The following is a 20,866-nucleotide window of genomic DNA, read 5'->3' as shown; positions in this document are numbered from 1 at the left end:
TAGCATTTGAAAGAAGATACAGCGTTATACAGCAGCTACAGTATCTGTGGATTTCTGCAGTAGATAATAGGAACTTTAGTGTAACAAAAGACTAAAAGAAATCCTCATGCTGCTAAATACTTTTTACCTGGAATTCTCCTCTTCAGGCAGCACACACATTCCTCCATCAGAAAACACGTTATAGGGATAAATACAATGACGTATACTCAGCTGGAAATGTGTAGATGAGTTCTAACATTAGTTTAATAGTAAGTGGCTCAAGTCTCATGTTATAAAACCTTACATTAAACATTGACTCAGAACGTGCATTGCGTTTTGATACCTTCAGACATATAGAGGTTATCAGTTCGGTGAAGGGAATAACTCCATGCATAGGATTCAGTTTTGTTTTGCAACTAAAGCTTACTTCGCTTTGAGCTACTGCTCCCAGTCCCACCTCAATGAGTTTCAAGGATTCTAATCTACTGAAGCCACACATGAAGTACTTGAACTGTTTTTCTTTCTGCAATAGATCCTTTTGATGAAAGATATGTACTACATTTAACTGATAGCATGTGGAAATATATAGCAGACTAGGATAATTGACAAAATCTAAATTATGTTAGCTATATAACTTAGAAATCAAGAACAATTCTCAAAAGAATCCTATACTTTTAACTTATTCATCATCTCTTCCTGTCCTTAAATATCCCATTCATCATTACACCAAAAGCATCAGCTAGACTTCTACACTCAGTATTAAGACTACAACTGAAAAATCCAGGAGGGAAACTAGCCACTAATACTGAAGTTCTTCTTTGTTGTAGCAAAAAAACAACTCCAAGTTATACTAGGTAAGAAAACAGAAGTGACCTTTCACACTGGACCAAGTGACCTAGCAAACACAACTCTGCTGCCAACATTCAGACTGAAATAGAAACCCTGCTTCTAGTTCTCCAGCCAGTTTCAGTCCTTCACTCTTGACATTTTATTGGGCGGGTTTCTTTTAAGTTATTTTTCTTGTTCAATTTCCAGTCAATCTGCTAATGGATCCTACTTTGACAGCAGTTTCACCTTCACAATACTTGAAGTCAGCAAAACCATGGATGCTTTCACATACTGACCGTGAAAGCAGCTGTAAGACAGCAGAGAGGCTCGATCATTTGGCAACAGCTCCTCCACATACAGTCTTCCCACTGCTACAGCAAAGACCACCTCTGGCTTCAAGACAGATTATAAAAAATTTTAGATGTGAATTCTGGAGTTTTAAGTTTTAAACCAGTGTAACTAGCTATGCTGGAAGCTCTGGACGTCCTCGCTTGTGAGTTCAGTCGCAAGCATTTTTATTACATCAGCTTACAAAAACATCTTACACACGTGCAGTTATTCATTTCGGTACAAACTACACGTACCCAATTTCATGTTGTAGTAGGTTTATGAGGCGGCCTCGTTTTTCATGTGAAAAAAATTGTAATTCAGGCTTGCTACGCGTACATGCTACATAGCATCTTTCAAGTACATATGCTGAAATCTCTTAATAAACCTAGAAACACCCTGAATATCTTTCAAGTATTCTTGTCCTTCAGCAGAAGGCCTTCCTTCCTACCACAGGAAAATATGCATTGGTTTTACAGTGTGGAGAAACAAGAACCAGTCTAATTGTACCAATCTGTTCATAACAGACTTTCAATTTTCAGGAAAGCTAGTGAATTTATAAGCACTGTTTCACCTTATTCCCTTAACAGAGGGGAAGCGTTGCAACAAAGCTCAACACTTTGGTCATCAGATCTTGCATCCTTCACCACAGCTTTCAAATAATACAGGAAAAAATGGCTACAATTCTCTAAACTGAATGAAACAATGCAACATAGTCAAGTAAATGTCATTCTCTTTCATACACTATAATTAAATGATCACCAGCTGTGGTTTTAATTAAATACCAGATCAATAATATACATACACATGGTGCTGTAATATAAAAGGACACTTAATTTTAAAGTCTCAATGAAAAACAACTTGTTCTCTGAACAGTGGAACTAATGAGGTGAACTTCCTAAGGATTTGTCTTTGTCCTCTTCCCACACTGCAGTCAGCTCAGCAATTCCTCACTTCCCTGGCACACCCCAAACCGAGTAAGAAATAGAATGAATTGTGTCTAGTTTTATAGCAACACTACTGCCTGGCCTGGCAGCTCCTGCCAAACAAAGGAATTCAATAACGTGGGATACACCAGCCTCCCTCTTCGATACAGGGTCTCTCTTCTCCACGTAACCAAAGGATTTTTTTACTAATTACAAGGAAAGTTTATTGCATCTTCTATTATCCTAAATTATTATTTTCTTTAATAAATTAGACCAGCCCAGTTTCTAAGTACTAGTAAAAAAAATCTAAAAAACGAAAGTTACTGAAAGGGCAGGCTAGACAACATGAAGTTATCACACACAGAGGAGGGCTGCTTGGGATACTCTTTGGTTTCATGTATGTACCCAGCGAACATAGCACACCCAAGTCATATTCAAACAGTGTCTCCAGCTAGTAATGCAACACATAACAAGGCTAACACAGGTAGGATGGCTGTATACTCTTGGCAGAGCCAAACTCTACTTCCCAGTTCCTTAAAAAAGGATGGTACGAACTATTGCTGCATCTTCCCTTAAGGTGTTGAGCATTCCTACTGAAGGGCAGGAACTGGAACCCGGATCTTTGGATGTTACTGTAACCCAAACAAGGAAACAACTGAGCAAAGAGCTACAGTCAACAAAAAAGCCATTCTGGGAAAAAAAAAAAAAAAAAGCTCACATTTAGAATTCACATTCTATTAATCTGAACTATTGAAGATGGAAAGATTCCATTTAAAAATCTCAACCAGAAGGCAGTAAGTCAGTCATGACCGTGACTCTGCAGCACTGCATCACTACAGGATATGACAACTAAGAAAGAGAGGAGAATGGAGATAGCCATATGGCATACCACTTTTTTCCTCCCCTCAGCAAACGGCGATAGACAAAGCAGAGTTTCTAGCACTAACGTTCGTAACAGACATTTATAGTTCAAGGTGGGCTGCTTCTTAATGACACAAGATTATGAAACAGATCAAAACCTCAGTAGTTCGGAAAAGTAAACACAGACACCACAAAGATTTATGTTTGTACAACATATTGGTCTGAACCTTTAAGCAACAGGTCCCACAGAGAACTACTTCACACAGAGAAAACAGTTCACTGACAGAGCTTGTATTGCTCATACACTTTACACTGATCCAATACAGTCAACGGAATTCCACCAGGAAAAAACCCACTATGTGATGCGGATGCACCCAAACTGTCCAATGGGACAGGCAAGGCAAACACATGCAATGATTGAAAAGGGAGCAGACAAGCCAACCAACTTGCTTCTCTACCGTCATCCGAGGAAATAAGAATTCTTTCAGTAAAGAAATCAGATGAATAGTATTAATAAAAAATGCATCGCCTATCTTAACTTAGAAGCTACAATTTCTATGGAGTTTTTCTTCACGGATAACTGCAGGCTGTTTACGGAAACATATATACACCACATGTTACACCCACTACTATCCTGCCAGGCTTTTATATATTAAATATATAATAAAAATTATTATTTGTGATATTAGTAATAATATAGCAAACTGCATAGCACGCCATCTTTAAAATGAAAACCACTATACAGTTAAGTTTTGAAAGATACAATAATTAAAAAAAAAAAAAGCACAAGTTTAGGAAAAGAAAGCTCCTGACCTCTCTTACAGCCTCCTTTATGACTGCAGTCTTTTCCCCATTATACCCGCTTTGACAAATATCTCATACAATACCGTAGACATGATTTAAAGACATGTATTTTGCACAGTGCTTTAAACACTGCTCTTGGTACTGGGCTTTGTGAAATATTCTATGTGGGTAAAATTAGAAACAGCATTTGCTAGCAGTCAGGTTTCTCAAGAATTTTATGGGGAAAAGAATACAAAAGTGGATGGGACAGTAAAACAAACCGAATGCCAAGGAAACAGGGGACTATTGACATGTCTGTAGTACATACTGCTGGAAGTGTTCTGATGCCATGAACAAAAAAAGATGCAAAGGGCAATCAAAGAGAGTGCTGAAGAAATGATAGGTTAAGGTTAAAGCACTGCAAAGCAGCGATTACTCTTATACTCAGCATTTTTCCTTGTCGTTGTGAACTGTGATCCTCACCACAAAGTTTGATCCACTTTTTTCTTTCCCTCAGCCTAGAACCAGTCTAATTAAACCATACTGCTAAACCCAGTTATACTCACTGCAGATGTTTGCTATTTTCAACAGAGAAATCACAGTAAGATCCTAAGCACATCCTTCTCTGTGGAATTAAAGAACTAATCTTATATTTTTCTTCTTTGTTTCCTAGTTTCCTCAGCTACAGTACTACTGCACATCAGCTTGGGAATAGATGTTCAGAAACGTAAGCTCTGACATAACAAGGAAGCCATAAAAGCATCAAGATCATGGTAAGGAGATACCAAGCCATATCAGAAATCCTGTGTAACACCAACTATCTGCAAATAAGCAAATCTGATGTTAGACATGACACCCTCCATGCATGGAATATCTAAAAGAACCTGGACAGAGAGTATTTGGCTCCAACATCCTCACCTCTCTTTTGTTTCCCATTTGCATTTTGCATGGCTTAGTGCAAATAGCCCACAACATGGATGTTTTCTATGTATTGCTAATACTTATCTTAATGACAGGCAGTATACACAAAAACATCTGATCAAATATTCAGAATGATGTCTCATCTCTGAAAACCTCCCTGTTTTGTTTTTTTTTGTTTGTTATCAAATGACACTGGTAACTACACTGGATTTGAAAAACCAAGCTGCTTTGTAAGATGAGAGATGGGAGGTGTAGAGGACAGCACAGAAAATACAGTCAGAATCCCAGCTAAAACTGCAGAAAAGACAAATGTCTATAAATTGTATCTTCTGACACTGCTCTTCTTCCAGGGAAAGAGGGAAATATGACTAAAACCTGCAACTGCTGTCAAGGAAATAGAAAGGTTAGTGATGTAAGTCCATAATGAAAAACACATTTTAAGACACAGAACTATAAAACCTTGCCTGGATTTTGACTTCAGAAACCTCAGGACCGTGATTGTGCTGTGCATTGCTAACTTTCATTAACGACAATAGAGAACAGTACCAGGGTCAGCCGATGAAAACCTTAGACAAGGCCAGCACAGCTGAGATGAATGAGAACCTGTCATGCTAACACATGGCAGATATACTTTAGACATGTAATACATGTATAAGGTATACATGTATAAGGTTTTTCCACAGGTATAAGTGGAAAAACTTGTGGAGAACAAAAAATATGAAAGAAATTACAGCACAGGTTCACACAATCGGGATATATCTTAAAATGTTTTTCAAATCACAGAAAAATCTAGGCAAAGCTTAAAAACCTTTTAAGAGAGGAGTTAAAGACACGAAATCTTGTTACAGACGTTTGCTGTACATAAAAACTCAAAGGCGTTGTCCAGTCTACTTTATCAGGAGCATAGGCCAGCACTACTTGCAAATAATACATTTACTTAAAGTGATCATTACACAAATGTGCAGCTGCTCTCAACCATTTTTCTTCTGAGTACACAATTTTCATGCCACCTTTTCCTGGCCACGCTCCACGAAAGGTGCATTTTTATGGTCCAAGTGATGAAATAAATGTAATCAAAGTCCATTTCTGTGAATGCACTGACAAGATGGAGCGGAGAAACCTAGAGGCAACAACCATCTCCTAGGTGCAATGACAGGACAGCTCGGTATTCCCTGGCCAATTTCAGTTGTACAATCTCTAGAGCATAGCCCTGAAATACCACTGTCAACAGCCCTTTAAGTAATTACCTAAGGCAAAGTCAAAATGACTAAGAAAGCTGTATGACTGAATTGTTGGATGTGCCTACCAACGTGCCCTGAAACTGTAAGTTTGAAACAACTGTTATGTGCTAAAAAAAACCCCGTAAATTTTTAGAGTGACATACAAAATGGAACATTTTGTGACTATGCTGCTACAGCAAGTATTGTCATATTAGACATTAGACAGTTACTTCATATGCTTGTGCAATACTAAACAATGTGCCAACTCAAGCCAGGATGGAGCCATTCAAGTTCTAAAAAAACAAAGACCAAGTGTTTGTAAAACATACTTTTTTTTTTCAATTTGAAAAATCTGCAGAAGATGTGTTCAATCTGTTTTCATTATTTATAAACAAATTCAACTGAGATTTTTTTTTTTTTTTACTGGAAATAAACGTTTGCAGGCACTTGTGATTATTTCAAACCATTTCTTAAAACAAACAAACAAAACCCTCCAACCTTAATCACGGTAGAGAGCATTTGATAAAGAAAACACACTGCAAGATTGTTCAAAAACGTTACAGAACAGATAATCAGATGCTATTCTAGTAAGTAGGATCAGGTTTAGGTTTAGAACATATTAAAAAAAATAAAATAAAAAGATGTAATCACAGAAAAGATCTTCCCCTGAAAGATAAGTCTGAGGGCTACACTAATGACTCTACCTATCACAAAAGATTCTTACATCTTCATGGAAAAGATAATTTTAGGTGGCATTAGAAGAAATGCCTAAAAACAAGACCTAAAAGTAACTGAAAGAGACAAACACCTGAATCCGGAAATTGCACGAAACAACCAAGCTTTGCAAAGTTTACTCTTGGGATTCTTAGGAACCTTAACTGTCCTATTGCACGTCAGCCCGCACATACACACCGATAGCCTCTTACCTCTGGCTTTTGCACCACCACGTATGACGGCTCAGCCTTGCTTTTGCCATCCAAAGGAGGAACCTGTTGCCACTTCCACTCCCAGTGAAGGAGCAACGTAACAGTAATGCAGGGGATGGAAATGGGGTGATGGGGAGACCATGCTTAGAACAAACTACTATCTTCACTTTGACTCTGTCTCAACACATTGTCTGCAACCACAACCTTTCTTTAAGTAAAAATAACGAATTCATATTAAAACACCATTATGAGCTAGGGAGGGCTCGACATGTCCATACTAAGTAGGATTTGATCCCACTTTGGTGAAGTTATTCAGCATTCCTACCCTCCTTACAATTACTCTCAATATAATCTAAGTAAGACAAATTATCTCTTTATCGCCAAAATGATCGAAAGAGGAAACACCTTTTATTTTCTGTTTCCCCTTCTGCCCAACACAACTGGAGAAAACGAACTGAGAAGGGAGAAAAACAGTGAGGTTCAGCGCCGGTGCTATTCCTTGTAAATTTCAGGATGTGAAAACCCTCTTCTCTGTTCCTTTCCAGTTTGCATGGATCACCGCTGAGATGATGGGCATACCATTCTCTCATCAGGAAAGAAAGGAGTGGAAAACAAATTCCAAGAAAGCACCTCACTCAATCCTCTGCATTTAGCATTAAGGTGACCCACATTCTAGTGCTGGATACAAAAAACGTCACAGACAGACTGTAAGCTCATCCACACCAACTTGTTTTCCAACAGCTCCACCATTTTTTATGTCACCTTAACTTGCTCCTTCAACTTCAATCTCTTCTGACTGAGAACAATCCAGATCTTTCGAAACAGACTGCCGTTCAAGAGCCACTAAAAAATTAGACACTACTTACTATGCTAACTTAATAGTAATGTTCAAGAGAATGTCATGGTTCTTGTGTTCTTTTCAAAACTTCTTGATCAGAAAATTATTTCTGATTTCCAAAGATAAAGCTGTGGACTAGCAACAAAGCTGTACTTACAGTGGTACAGAGATCTCTTGTCTCCAATATGACCCATGTGATCTGCTGTCACCATAACTTTAGAGAAACAAAACTTGTATTGACAGCTCAAATCAGTGATCCACCAAATCTGGCATCCTGCTTCTGCCGTAAGCCAAAATCTCATGCTTCAATAAGGAAGAAAACAAAAAACAAACCAACAAAACCACTCACCAAATCCATCAGCTAAACCCCCTATAATTACTTGTCCAATTGTTCAAAATTCATAGAAAGAAAACGTCTCCCCAGCCTTTCTTACTCAGCTCATGCCCTAAAGTGCTTTACTAGAACACCCATTACGTAGCTCCCGAAACTACAGCTCTAAAATAATTTTTAAAAGCAGCTAAGCAACTCCAGAGCCCCTAGTCGTGGCAGCAAAATTGCTGGGATAAGCATGTGCTTGCTTAACAAAATACATTTAGTTCAAATTATGTCATCATTTGAAGGTTAGCTCCATCTCTCAGACCTTCATATTCCCCACTCTGCTTCTATAACCTCCAGCTACCAGCCACCCTCTCTTCATAGGGCTTCTGATGGTCGCTCCTCCCAGAAGCCCCTGCACCTGTAAGCGCACCCACCAGTTACACTTCTCCAGGGTGAGTGGAGAACAAGTGGAGGATGTGTTAAGGTCTTCAGTGACCTCCTGGCTTATAAGAAAGCAATGTTTTTTTAAAGTGTTTTCAGAAAGATACGTAAGCTATGAACACCAGTCAAGTTGTATATGGTTTACCAAGTATCAGCCACCTTTACACTGCTGGCTGTAAATCTCAGACTTGCCCATGCTACGTTCCCAGGTCAGTGTCTCACTACTGCAGGTCAGTTCTTAGCACAAGTGACCATCTCCTAGGTCAGACCTGCCGTTTTAGGCAGATCTCAGTTCTTTCGCCTAGCAGTCTTTACCAGTCAACCAGTTCAGAACTGGATGTGCCATCTCCCCAATGGGAATTAACTTCTTCAACCTTAACACAAATCCCTAGGCAGGAAACTTACCTATGCCACTATAGCTGCAGTTCCTGCAGGAAGCTTCCACAATTTCCCTCTAACTGCATACCACAAATCTCTGTAAAAGTTATCTTTGAATATTTCATTCGTAAGCAACGTTCAGCGCATTTTGCTATTTCCAGACTTCTTCTCAAGTCCTGCATCTTTCCATTACCTCCTCTTTCTTACTACCTGCTCAATAAACCAGAGGAAAGCTGACTGATCTTACCGAAAGCTTTGCAAACGGATGGCAAACCGCAAGAGACTTCGCATTAGTTCTGGCTGAGTTTTGCCACTGCACTGGATGTTATTACTGAAACTGTAGTTTTAACAAATTGGATAGAAAACAACTGCTGTTGCGAAAAACAGCCCTGAGGAAGCTCTGTGACGAATTACCTTTAAAAATGAGTATGTTACAAAGAAAAGGTTAAAAAAGAGTTACTGCAACACTGTTAGAGGAGCTTGCCTGCAAGAGAGAAAGCTAAAAAAACATCTGCTTAGTTAGGTTTTAGTACATCAGTAAGTAGTATTTGTTTTTTTAATATTTAGATAAACAACTGACCTCAATTCTTGACGAAAGCATGTTAAACACAGAAAAATCTCAAGCACAATTTTGACGTTCTATCCTAACAAACTCCTTTCCTTCTAAAAACAGTCCATAGGTCTATTCAAATAAGTTCTTGTTCTTTATGGTATAGCTTATTTGAAATAAATCTCTTATTGAATAATTCCACTTAAAACCTCTTCCTCTTTCTGGAAAAACATGAAAAAAAAAAATGCATTCGTGAAAACCACTATGTTCTTTTCTGCAAGACCAAAGTAGTGAGTCGCAGGACTGACACTGAAAATGCCCTCCACCACCTTGTCTTCCTCCAACTGACAGCAGTTATCTGCATGTTCATATCCAGCGCTAACCATTGGAAAACCTCATGCAAGATTTCTGTATGATGCCTCAAACTCCTTCCTGATGTCAACCACCGTTAGAAGGAAGCAAACAGCACAGAGATGTACCATTCGTGCACCAGACTTTTCAAAAGAAATTCAATTGCATGAACATATTTTTCTTTTCAAGTCACTATATGGCTTCTATTTTAAGCAATAAAACCTCCAGTGCAGAAACAACTGAAAAAGTCAAAGTAAACATTGATGAATATTTATTATCAATTGCACTAGCACAGACAAGTCTGCACAGCTGGCACACTTCAATCTGTTTACTGAATAGGAATTTCTGCAGACAGATTTTTTTAGTATTTCAGTAACACCTAGATACATTACTCCGCTCAAGAGAAGTATTTTCTTTTGTTGTGCACTGGTACTAATAACCCAACATAGTATCTTTGTCCCCAGCATGAGGCAGAGCATTTTGTTGAAGTGGCTTCATACTTTTTCAGCTATTTATTTAGCAGGCTTCTCTAAATATAAAAGCAAGTAGCTGTAAAATTTGCAGAGAATCAAGTGTCTGTAGCATGACAAAACCACACTAGAACATTTGAGTCAACTGGTGACTTCAATTTGTAAAGATAACATCAAAAGTAATTCAAAGGTACAAGTGGCCAGTAATTACAAACCAGAAGCTAATCAAACGAAGTGTCATTCAAGAATGTAATGGTTAGAATTTCAGCCCAGTTCACAACTCTCTCTGCACAACTCATGGGTGGGAAAAGGCGTCTGCTAAATCCTAGTACAAGATTAAATCTGTTTCTCATAATCTTTCCTCCTACAATGAGTTCATTTTCGTTCTTTTGTATCATAATGCAGACGAAGGGAACTGACAGATCAGCTTAAGTTCCTCAAGTGAGAATGCCTCCATTTTCTTTTTCAATTGTTGTTAAAAAAACATCCCCTGTTTGTCAGGCAAAAGTGCATAACGATTTTCTTACATGTCAAAAATTTCTGCAAATGGAAAAGCCATTTTCTAACCAGACTACCATGTATTTTGGTTAAGACTACGCACTTTATACGACCTTCTCCCTGCAATTTCTCTGAAAGAACGAAAGTTAAGATTTACATATTGTAGAGTGTCTACTGGACAATTAATCTTCACTGGTATATACACACATTCAAAATTTAATTGCACTTAATGAAATTACAGATGCTTATAATCAGCAAAATTGAAAGTTTCAGTCAAACAAAAAATAAAAATAAAAATTGCTCTAACATTTTGAAATTCATTTCCATAGTATTTCCACCATTATGTTCCTGTCTCTACCAAGCCCAAGGCAGGTTCACTCCTTATCTTGGATTCTGAATGCCAAATTCTACCCCATATTTCACCCATGCAATCCTATTAAATAAACAGGAGTCACACATATTTATGAGTCCAGAGCACAGTTCCATGGAAAGTGCACATCCCATGAGACTGACGTTCTCTCCCTGAGTGTAATTTTCTTTGCTTTAAATCATCAAATAATAACACAAAAAACATTACTAATTCTCTAAGGAAGTCAGGACAGCACAGGAAGTTATTTCTAAAGCATTTAATAAAATACATTTTTTATGTTTATAATATACAAATGCATACTGACATATACACACATATAAAAGAAAATCAGGAGTCACAACAAGACAAAATTTATAATTTAAAGGCACTGTATGTGTTACACATCCCACAACACTTCAAAATGTCTGCATGCTTCTTATGACCATTTTCACTAACATACACAAAAAAAGACTCACTGTTAACATGGCTCATAAAGAGCTTTCAAGCAGTAACTGGCACAGCTATAAATCTACATAAGGTTCAGGAAATAAATCTTGTGCTCTCTGCTGCCCACATAGGAACATTAATCTTAAGAGGAACACAATACAGTACCTCCTTATCTGTTTAAAGTAGGGGAAATATTTTACTCATGTTAATTGTCCTGACAGAAAAGGACCAACACTGCATTAATCCATCTAACACATGGCTTATTTTTCACTCCTGCACATTACATAGGCTCGAACACTTGCTGATACCAAAGCTAAAGCTACTCTGGGTTAATTCTTCATAGAGCATGTTCCTCACTCATATAGCATCCTCATTTGTAGGTTATATAGCATGAGGTATGTTACTCATATAATCCAGTAGAATGAAAGAGGAAGTTAGTTTTTTCACATTTCATGGCTTCATCATTTGTGTAACATGATACTTCACAATGCAGGTGAAGAGTTACATTGCTGCAATATTTCATTTTTAATGTACATTCTCAAAAATAGATTCCATGGGCTCTAAAATCTTGACATATTAAAAATTATTATTTTTAACAGAATTTTAATAAAGACACAATAACCACTCCAATCTAACTGAATAAATATACGTGAAAAAAATCGGATAATATTTTTCCCATCTTAAAGTGGTTTCCTAATTCAAAGAGCATACTCAAAAAGTGCTGTACCAGGCCAGACCACAGGCTGACAGTCCGGCATCCTGCCTCTGAGAGTGGTGAATCACAGAAGTTGAAGAAAAAGCTTAAGAACTGGGTACATATTTGTAATGCTTCCCTGGTATGGCTTTGCATGTTCTGGACCTCAAGGATAACTTTTGTCCCTTTTGATCATCTTTGTATCACTCAAGACTTTATAATGCTCTCTCAAAACATACACCCTTTTTTCTCCTTTATCATCTGAGGGTGATGTGCTGTGATCTCTTTAACAGAAGGTGCTCTTTCACTTTTGGTCCTCCCTTTTGCCTTTCTTTGGAGCACTCCAGTTTTACAGTTCTGGTGCTCGATACATTACAGCCCTGTGGGACAGTGCTTGGCCGTGCAGCTGACAAGGCTAACCATTTTTTGCTGTCAGCAACCTAAATCTATATTACAACCTAAATCTATATTACATCACTGGCCTCTGCTATATTAACATTTGGGTCAATCTAGCATGTATATAAGCAATCTTTGTGTTCTCAAGTATATCTCTGGGGTATATTCCATGGCTCTTTGTGCTGAGAAGTTCAAAATTGGTCCCCCCCCCGCCCCAGCGAACTGTATCAATTGCAGGAAAAAATGTTTGTCTTTAGGAGAAAGCAACGGGAAAGGCATTAGCAGTCTCCTCTCTATTAAGTGGGTAGGCTCCAGCTCAAGCTACAGCATTTCTGGGGCTTTAATGAGTGTCCTCAGCCACAAAAGCAAGCATCACCTCAAAACGCAGATAAAGGCATCTGCTGAAAGGTTTTGTGTACGAATACAGGTAACTACTGGTAAGTAAGCAGGGACACAAGACACGTCTATGCATGACAGGTGTAGAAAGAGAAAGAAGCCAACCTTCAGGTGACAACACCATGGTATGCACCAGACACGACATTTACCCAAATCATCCATATCCTACAGAGCTTTGGATAACTTCACTCTTGTGTTGCTGACGTCAACGAACGAAACCCCCATTTTCATTCATATTTTGACAAATGCTATCAGAAGTATGCAGTTCTGGTGAATCACTTCCACATACAGCCAGCACCCATCCTGAGCAACGTTCCTGCACCTCGGCTAGCTCAGCAAAGCATGCCATTGACACGGCTGTGCTGTCTTCATACCCAAGCTACACTTACATCACGCCATGCTGACTTAGCGGCAAGCCTTGATGTTCACATAGAGAGGTCAAGGGCACGTAGGTGGCTGCACAACCTCCTCCAGTCTGTGATTCCAGCATGAACGCTCCCTTCCTTCCCTCTTGCCTGTTACGATCTCTCCTCTTTCAGAGATCCAGGCCTTGGATACTTTTCTGTATCCCTTCTTTTCTGGATTGTTTATAATCTTCCGTACATACCATTGTTCTCCAGTTCCCACTCTTCTCCAAAGCTGTGGGGCTCACCGAAGCGTTGCCCTGGGCAGCCCAGAGCCTGCACTACAGCAGCTGTTTCCAATCAGACCTGTGGTCCCCATTAACCCTCTCCCTCCTGCTGTTATGCACCGATGCTGCCATTTACGTAATTGCAAGGAGCAATTAATAATGTCTCTGTTTGCAGGCACCATTTTTGCCAATCTCAGCTGCAACGCTGAGTATGCAGCAGAAGCAGCACTCTCGGCTGCCAAAGATACCCAAGCCCCAGAGGACATAAAATCTCAAAGCCTCTTTCTAGAAATTGAAGTCGATAAACAGCTATTTTTAAAAAGGCTTTGTGACAAGGATCAGGTTTACAACAGTAAGGGCCTAGTCAAAAATGTGTCATTGCAGGAAAAGAGCAGCAACATTAAAAAGTAACCTGTCATTCCATATTTTTTTTTGACCTGCTCAAAATTGTGGAACACTTCATGATTTAACTTAGCTGAGGTGCACCTAACAGCTAAATCACAAGCCAGAATAATCTGGAACACATATTGAGAAACAAACTTTTAAAGCCCTGCTAAGGTAAATCACCTTTTTTTAAAAAGTGATAGTGGTAGAAAACTAACATTAATTAAGCTGCCATTAATTCTTCATAGGGACATTCTTATTCTGCAATATGAAGGTGCTCATTCCTCCTTCTCCCAACCCCACTCCCTGCCTTTCTCAGTCCATTTTCAAGTAACATAAAAGCGTTTCGTCTGTCCGAAGAACCTACACAAGCAGGTTCTGCTGGCTACCTGTCACAAACAGCTACGCCTCGGGTGTCTCATCTGATCCTTGGAAGTCTAATTCGTCACTACATAGACCCACACTGAATTTTATACAGAACTATTATGAAAAAATAGCCAAGCTTGAAACAGGCTGCACAGCTCTCAGTGAAGTACCAGCAGCAACGCTGGAAGTGACCACCCGGATAGAAGCAGCAACCACTCTGTGTCGCAAACTGAATCCTGACCAGCCCAATGTGCACGTCCTTTCTCCCACTGCCCCCGCAGTCCTGGGAAGAATCACAGGGTAGCATCCTGGGCTTGGTACAAGGCTTTCTGTCCTAGCAACAGACTTCAACCATCACTCTTTCTTTTACTCTTCCTCGAACCCCACGAGAGGCCCTACTATTTCCACATTGGAGGAAATCTCATTGCAGAACTTGGGACTCATGGAGCAAACTCTTGGCAACACACAACTGGTTCTGAAGCATGTGCTTAACTGTTTGCTCAATTTCCCTAAGTGAACCTAAGACTGTATTTGGGACTCCTTCTTCTAGCCGTGCAGATGTTGTAATTTCTGAGGGGATTAAGATTGAGGAACAAACTAAAAGCAAGCCAACAGTATCTTTATGAAGGAAAAATCCTTACCTTGTAATCTCAACTTTATGCTCCAGAGACAGTTCAATTTCAGTCACAGAGCAAATCTCAAAGCACTCTTGCTTTACTTCCAGTCTGAACAACTGGAAGGGTAAAAGATGCGACTGTGAATTTACTCTTACTTGACCCTCACAACGGCGTACCTTCCTGCCAACTTAGTCACTCTAACATCCCTGTAAGGCAATCTAATCAGCAGGAGTACAAACGTCCACTATAACAAACAGGAAAAAATAAAACTGAATTTCACCCAGAAAAAGGGGGAAAGTAAGCAATTTTCTTCCCCTGTTCTAAGGTGCCAGAACCAGACAGTGTATTTGAAAGTCTGTGCCACTCTAAATAAAAACCTACTGATATACCCCATACATTGCTAGAGTAAAAAGGTGTCAACCTCTGTTAGGACACGCTTTTAAGGCCCGGACTGAGATAGAAAGTTTATAAAAAACATATTCCACTGAAACTCCATAGTGGAAATAAACCAAGCCTCGGTCCTACTGTTCTCTCCCCACTTCAAAGAAATTGTAATCAAAAAAGTGTAATTGCACTCACAGTGTGGTTAAGTCGTCAAGGATATGTAAATTTTCATGCAAATTTTCAAGTTCCTAACACACCATATGTCTACATCCAGTTAGATCCAAGTGCAGGTATTTCTTGAAGGAAGAGAGATGAGAGGTAAGAAGGGAAGAAACATTTCCTCAGATTGTATTCACCAACTATATGAGATTTTCAAATTTCTCTTCTCAAATAATGCCAGTAGAGTATTTCTGTAAATACAATTCGTAGTGCTCTTTAATCCTGTTACTGAGATTTCCCATTTGTCCAGTCTCAACAGCAGAGAACCAGAGAAATTTATAATCTGCTTCTCCGAGCTCTGATCATGCACAGCTCATATACACTCAAAACCTCAACTGAAATTTCATTTATATACGTATTATGAGACACTAGCAGAACATTACACAGTCTCCTTAAGGTGCTGCGAGTCAAAAATGGATTCATATTAACCTGGTTAAAACTTTTTGCTGAGGTCAGTTCCACTGCCAGGCAAAAGCATGAGATTCAAGAGTAAGTCTACAAGAGCGCAATGTGTGGGATACCACAGGACCCCTCATCTCCCTCATCCTTCCATGTTTGGGTAAGAATGAACGCCTGTTTGGGCTGCTGTTAGAAAACAGAGCAGGAATGATTATGTATTGTGACTAGCAGAGCTTTTTCTGAGTCACACTGGTCCACAGTGTGACACCAGTCACACTGGTCTGTAAAACCTATTTTATGGCTCTTCTTGCAGGTAGAAGCAGCTGGCTATGTAACTCAGGGCTGCCGACCAGCCCTACTCAATCACTAATTCTGCCATCTCTTTGTACGAGGATGCAGCAAGAGCAGCTCACAGCTTCCTTACGAGGCTGTGTACAATCACCTGGGGAGACATTCAGTTGTAGGGCTTACATATGCTTCCCCTGTAGGCATCCCACCTTTTCCCAAAGGTTGCCCTGGCAGACTGTGTGGATTTGGTCTGTAAACGGTGCTGTGAATCAGACCACCCTGCTCTGAATTAATATACTTGAGTTTCCTGAGATTTAAGTTAGCTTGTTTTCTTGAGTAAGGATATTAAGGGCTTTTCTTTTCTAATTAATAGCAAATGTTCCATTACATTACAAAATCAGAAAATAAGACAGAGATCTGGAAGAGAATACGAGGACAGTATAAACCAGATGGCTCTAGGCAAGAACATTACACTTAAACATAAACATTTTTCTGCACAACTCATGCACATTTTTGTAGCGTTACTGACTTGACAGTTCCAGCGTTATCCCATATCCCAGAACTATATCCTGCAGGAGACACACATGCAGCACAATCAGCCAAGGGAAAATTAGGTTTTGTTTTACATCCTCAGCTATGTGACTATCAACGGACAGATCCGAACTGCCAACAAAAATTACGGAAACTCTGAGAATCAACCACTCCATCTGCTCAACCCTCTTCCCAGCCACAGGCAGAAGTACGCAGATGGGAATGTCCCAGCCCTCTGAAATCCCACCAGGCCTTACAGATTGTAGCTTAATTTCTACCCAAGCTGATACGGGGTTTCTAAACGTTACACAAGGGACAGAGCTGCTTCTCCCACCAGTCTGAATCATCCACTTTTAAACTACTATATCCTCCTCCTCCACCCTCCCCACAGACCATGGAAAGACTGGAGACTCTTTCATGTTGTACCGGTTTTGGCTGGGACAGAGTTAGTTTTTCATTTTAGCAGGTAGAGGAGCTCTGTGTTTTGGATTTAGTCTGAGACTTGCTCTGAGAAGAATGTTGATAGCACAATGATGTTTATAGTTGGCACTGAGGTCTCAAGGACTTTTCAGCTGCCGTGTTCTTGCTGTGTGCAGGAGCACAACAGGATAGCGGGGAGCATGGCCAGGATGGGAGGATCCGCGACTCTCCTTGTGATTTGTACTTAGACTTAGGATTGAGGGCCAAACTGGCCAATGAAGTATTCCATATCATGCAGTGTCATGCCCAGTACACAGATGAGGACTGACCAGAAAGAAGGGCTCTTGCTCTTCCAGGGGCTCTCACTCTTGGAGTGCTATCTCACTTTTGCTCTCTTTTTGGGCCTCTTGCTACTCTGGGATTGCAGTGTCAGGACTTATCTGTTTCGGGATCCTTAGCCATGATGGGACAGGCATTGGTCACTGGGTGGTGAGTAGTTACACTGCGCATCACTTGTTTGTATATATTATTATCATTATATATATATTCATATATTAGTAGTAGTAGTAGTATTAAATTGTTCTTTTCTCAACGCATGGGTCTCTTTCCCTTTTCCTCTTTAATTCTCTTTCCCGTCCCCTGGGGGTGAGGGAGGGTGAGCGAGCGGCTGTGTGGCTCTGTAGGAGAACATGGAAGAACCGTTACAGTCTAACACCACAGCTAACACATGATCCCCTGGAACAAAGAACTGTTTGCTCAGAACGGTGCAGACAATGGCAGGAGGCAAAAGCTCCATAAGGGAACAGGGGCTGGAGATTCCCTGAGGCTTTCTGAGGAATGTCTCAAACACCCACAAGGTGTGAAAACCCTGAAGTGAAACTCTCTGAGCTCAGCCCTGAACCTAAACTGCCATCTGGGCAGAGGGGCAGTCTGTAGTGAACAGCAGACATAAAAGTGCCATTGAGTGGGAAACTTCTGGATGACTTCTGAATGAGCGCTCCTACACATCAGAGACGTCCGCTGGCTGGATCAACACTGGAACCCGAACTCGGACCAGTGATGCAGCTCACTCTCTCTCCCCTCCCACCAGTTTCTTCTTCTTTTCTCTTTCTTTTCATTCCTTTTTTCTCTCTAATAAGTAATGCAAGGTATAAACCCCCACACACGTGGTAGAAGAAGTAGCAAGAAGTATTTCTGGTATCCAATTATCTACCCATGAGTCTAACTATGGAATAAAGGTTTTCATTTATTCACGGACCTTGAGTGCGTTCTCACCTTAATTCACACAGAGGGGATCAGTGAATCTAAGTCACCTCTCCCTCTTTCCTGACACCATATCTGTGGACCCTTAACTGGGATGTCATGTGGTCATGGGCAGGTATGTGGGACATGACAGGCATTTAGTTGCGAGCCAGGCTAAACCACAACACATGCTCAGTGTGACGGAATCATAGAATCACGGAATTACACTAAGATCTTTCAAACAATTAAAAAAAAAATTATTACATGGACAGAGATTTAAGAAAATGTCCTCAACAGCCCTTCACTTAAGTCTCTCAGCTAGATAAAACCAAAATAGCATTGCGGCATTTAACTGATGCAGTTTACAGGTTACACTAAAAAATCCCAACCCAACAACAAACCAAACAACACCCCCCCGCATCTCCTCAAAACAACAAAACCCAGATAATTTCGTATTCTTGCAGTCCAAGTCATTAAGTTTGACCTTCCAAATGACACTGACAATAACACTACATCCAGAAACTCCTGTATCACATTTAAAGACAGAGCTGGGAGGCTCATTATGGTCAACTCTTCTGAATTAAAGCCTGCAAAAACCACATGCTACTGGTTAAGGATCCCTGGGATTTCCTACGATAAGTGAGAAAGTAAAATTAATAATACTTAAAAATCTTTGAGTGAGAAGTACCATATAAACACTTTACAGAAGTGGGTAATGATATTTCTCTCCATAGACAAGAATAAATGAAACTGCTTTTCTTCTGCAAACATCAGACAGGGAATGGCAAACCTGGCACTGGATGCCAGGTGCTTCATTTCCCAGACCAGTGCTCTAATCACTCAACCATTTTTGCCCCCAATGAATTTTATGAACCTATTTTGGCAGGCACAATATAGTGTTAACAGTGGTTACTATCCCATTCTACTGTGCATGAATTATATCCTACCGTATTGATATAAAAGTGGTTAGTTCTTCAAAACTAATAAAACTCTAAAGTCAATACTCTTTTTTTAAAAAATAAAAAGTGAGGTGCCATTGCTAGGTTTCTGGTGACAAATAATGGATTTTTTAGATTAGGACAATGGGAATTAGGAAGCTTGTTTTTAAATAGTAATTGAGAAGAGACATTTCATTCACATAAAACCACAAACGCACCAGTGATTTTATCTGTCTGAAGCAAAAACATGGAGGGACTGAAAGATAAGCTTTTACTGTTGTACTACAATGAATACGTAAATTAGGTTTTTTTTCCATTGTAGACATTAAAATCTGGTAACACTTTTTTGGAAATTGTGTAGTAGGTATCAAAGTCAAGATATTTCAATCTGTGTTTACTGAACAAACAAACAAGAAAAGCTTATGCAGCCCCACTGTACCAGAAACAAACAAAAAAGACTTTATAGATCATCATCCTATACCTTAAATTATTTTAACACAGCAGCTACAATGCAGAGGAGAAAGTAAACTAAAAAGGAACAAAGATCTACACAAGCTACACTGAGCACTAGTGTCCAGAACAGAGTATGTTGCTCAGGTTGCTCAAAAAGAGGCTCTACATTATTTATAGTTAGGAAAGCAGGACCTCAGATGGGAGTTCAAATAATAGATATAGCTTATGTTAGTTTCAACTTGTTCACATTTCATGGAAGCCCTGCGGTCATTTCAAAATGCTCTGTTTTCTGATATAAATTAATCATGGTAATGTGCTCTGTTGTCAGCCATCATGGAAATGCAGGACCAGCTGACAGAGCTCTTACCCTCATTTTAAAATTAGTTCTTTAAAAAGCACCTATCAGAAGACACAGATACATCTGTTGGTGTACGAAAGACATACGTTTGGAAGCGCAACCTGGATTTATTTAAGAGACCTATGAAACTAGTGCTAATCCAATGTACTTACTGTTATTTAAACAGGGAAGCAAACCCTGAGACATGAACAGTCTGAAAGACCAGCAATGGTATCAGGCTGAGGAATGGCATGTCAGATGGCAGGTCTCTAGACCAAATCTCCTGCTCACACCAGTCAAGGTTCCTCAGGACTTTTTGTACAGTTGGGTCTTGAAAACCTCCCCAGATGGAGACTGCAGAGCCTCTCTGAGTAACCAATTCCCTTGACTGTTCTCACAGGGAAATTTTTTTCCTATATATTAACTCTCATTTCAATTTATGTGTATTGTCTACTGTGCACCTCAGCAAGAGCCTGACTCCGTCTCCACGATAACCACTCTGCAGGCATAGGGCACTTTTGTTACATCAACCTGAAGTCATCCGTTCTCCAGGCTGAACAAGCCCAGATCCTTCAACGTCTCCTCTCCAGCCCCTTGATCATCTTGGTAGCCCTTCACTGTACTCACTCACCTTTATGGTACTGGCAGGCTCCAAATTGGATGCATAGCCATAATGGGCACAGAAAATGATGGATGTAGTGTACAAGGCACAATGGATTTAAAAATTCAATGGCTTTTGTTTGTTAGCTAAACAGCTTT

At 39.8% G+C, this 20,866-nt stretch overlaps 1 protein-coding gene across 2 annotated transcripts in view; it reads right to left on the bottom strand.

Annotated features, from left to right (window-relative positions):
- Window positions 1–20,866, bottom strand: part of MCC (MCC regulator of Wnt signaling pathway) — a 216,120-nt gene that overhangs the window by 68,482 nt on the left and 126,772 nt on the right. The window lies entirely within an intron of this gene.

This window comes from Tauraco erythrolophus, chromosome Z (genome assembly GCF_009769465.1).
Source record: "Tauraco erythrolophus isolate bTauEry1 chromosome Z, bTauEry1.pri, whole genome shotgun sequence".
NCBI classification, from domain to species: Eukaryota; Metazoa; Chordata; class Aves; order Musophagiformes; family Musophagidae; genus Tauraco; species Tauraco erythrolophus.
The sequence above is the reverse complement of the archived record's forward strand: the minus strand, read 5'-3'. Positions and strand labels throughout refer to the sequence as shown.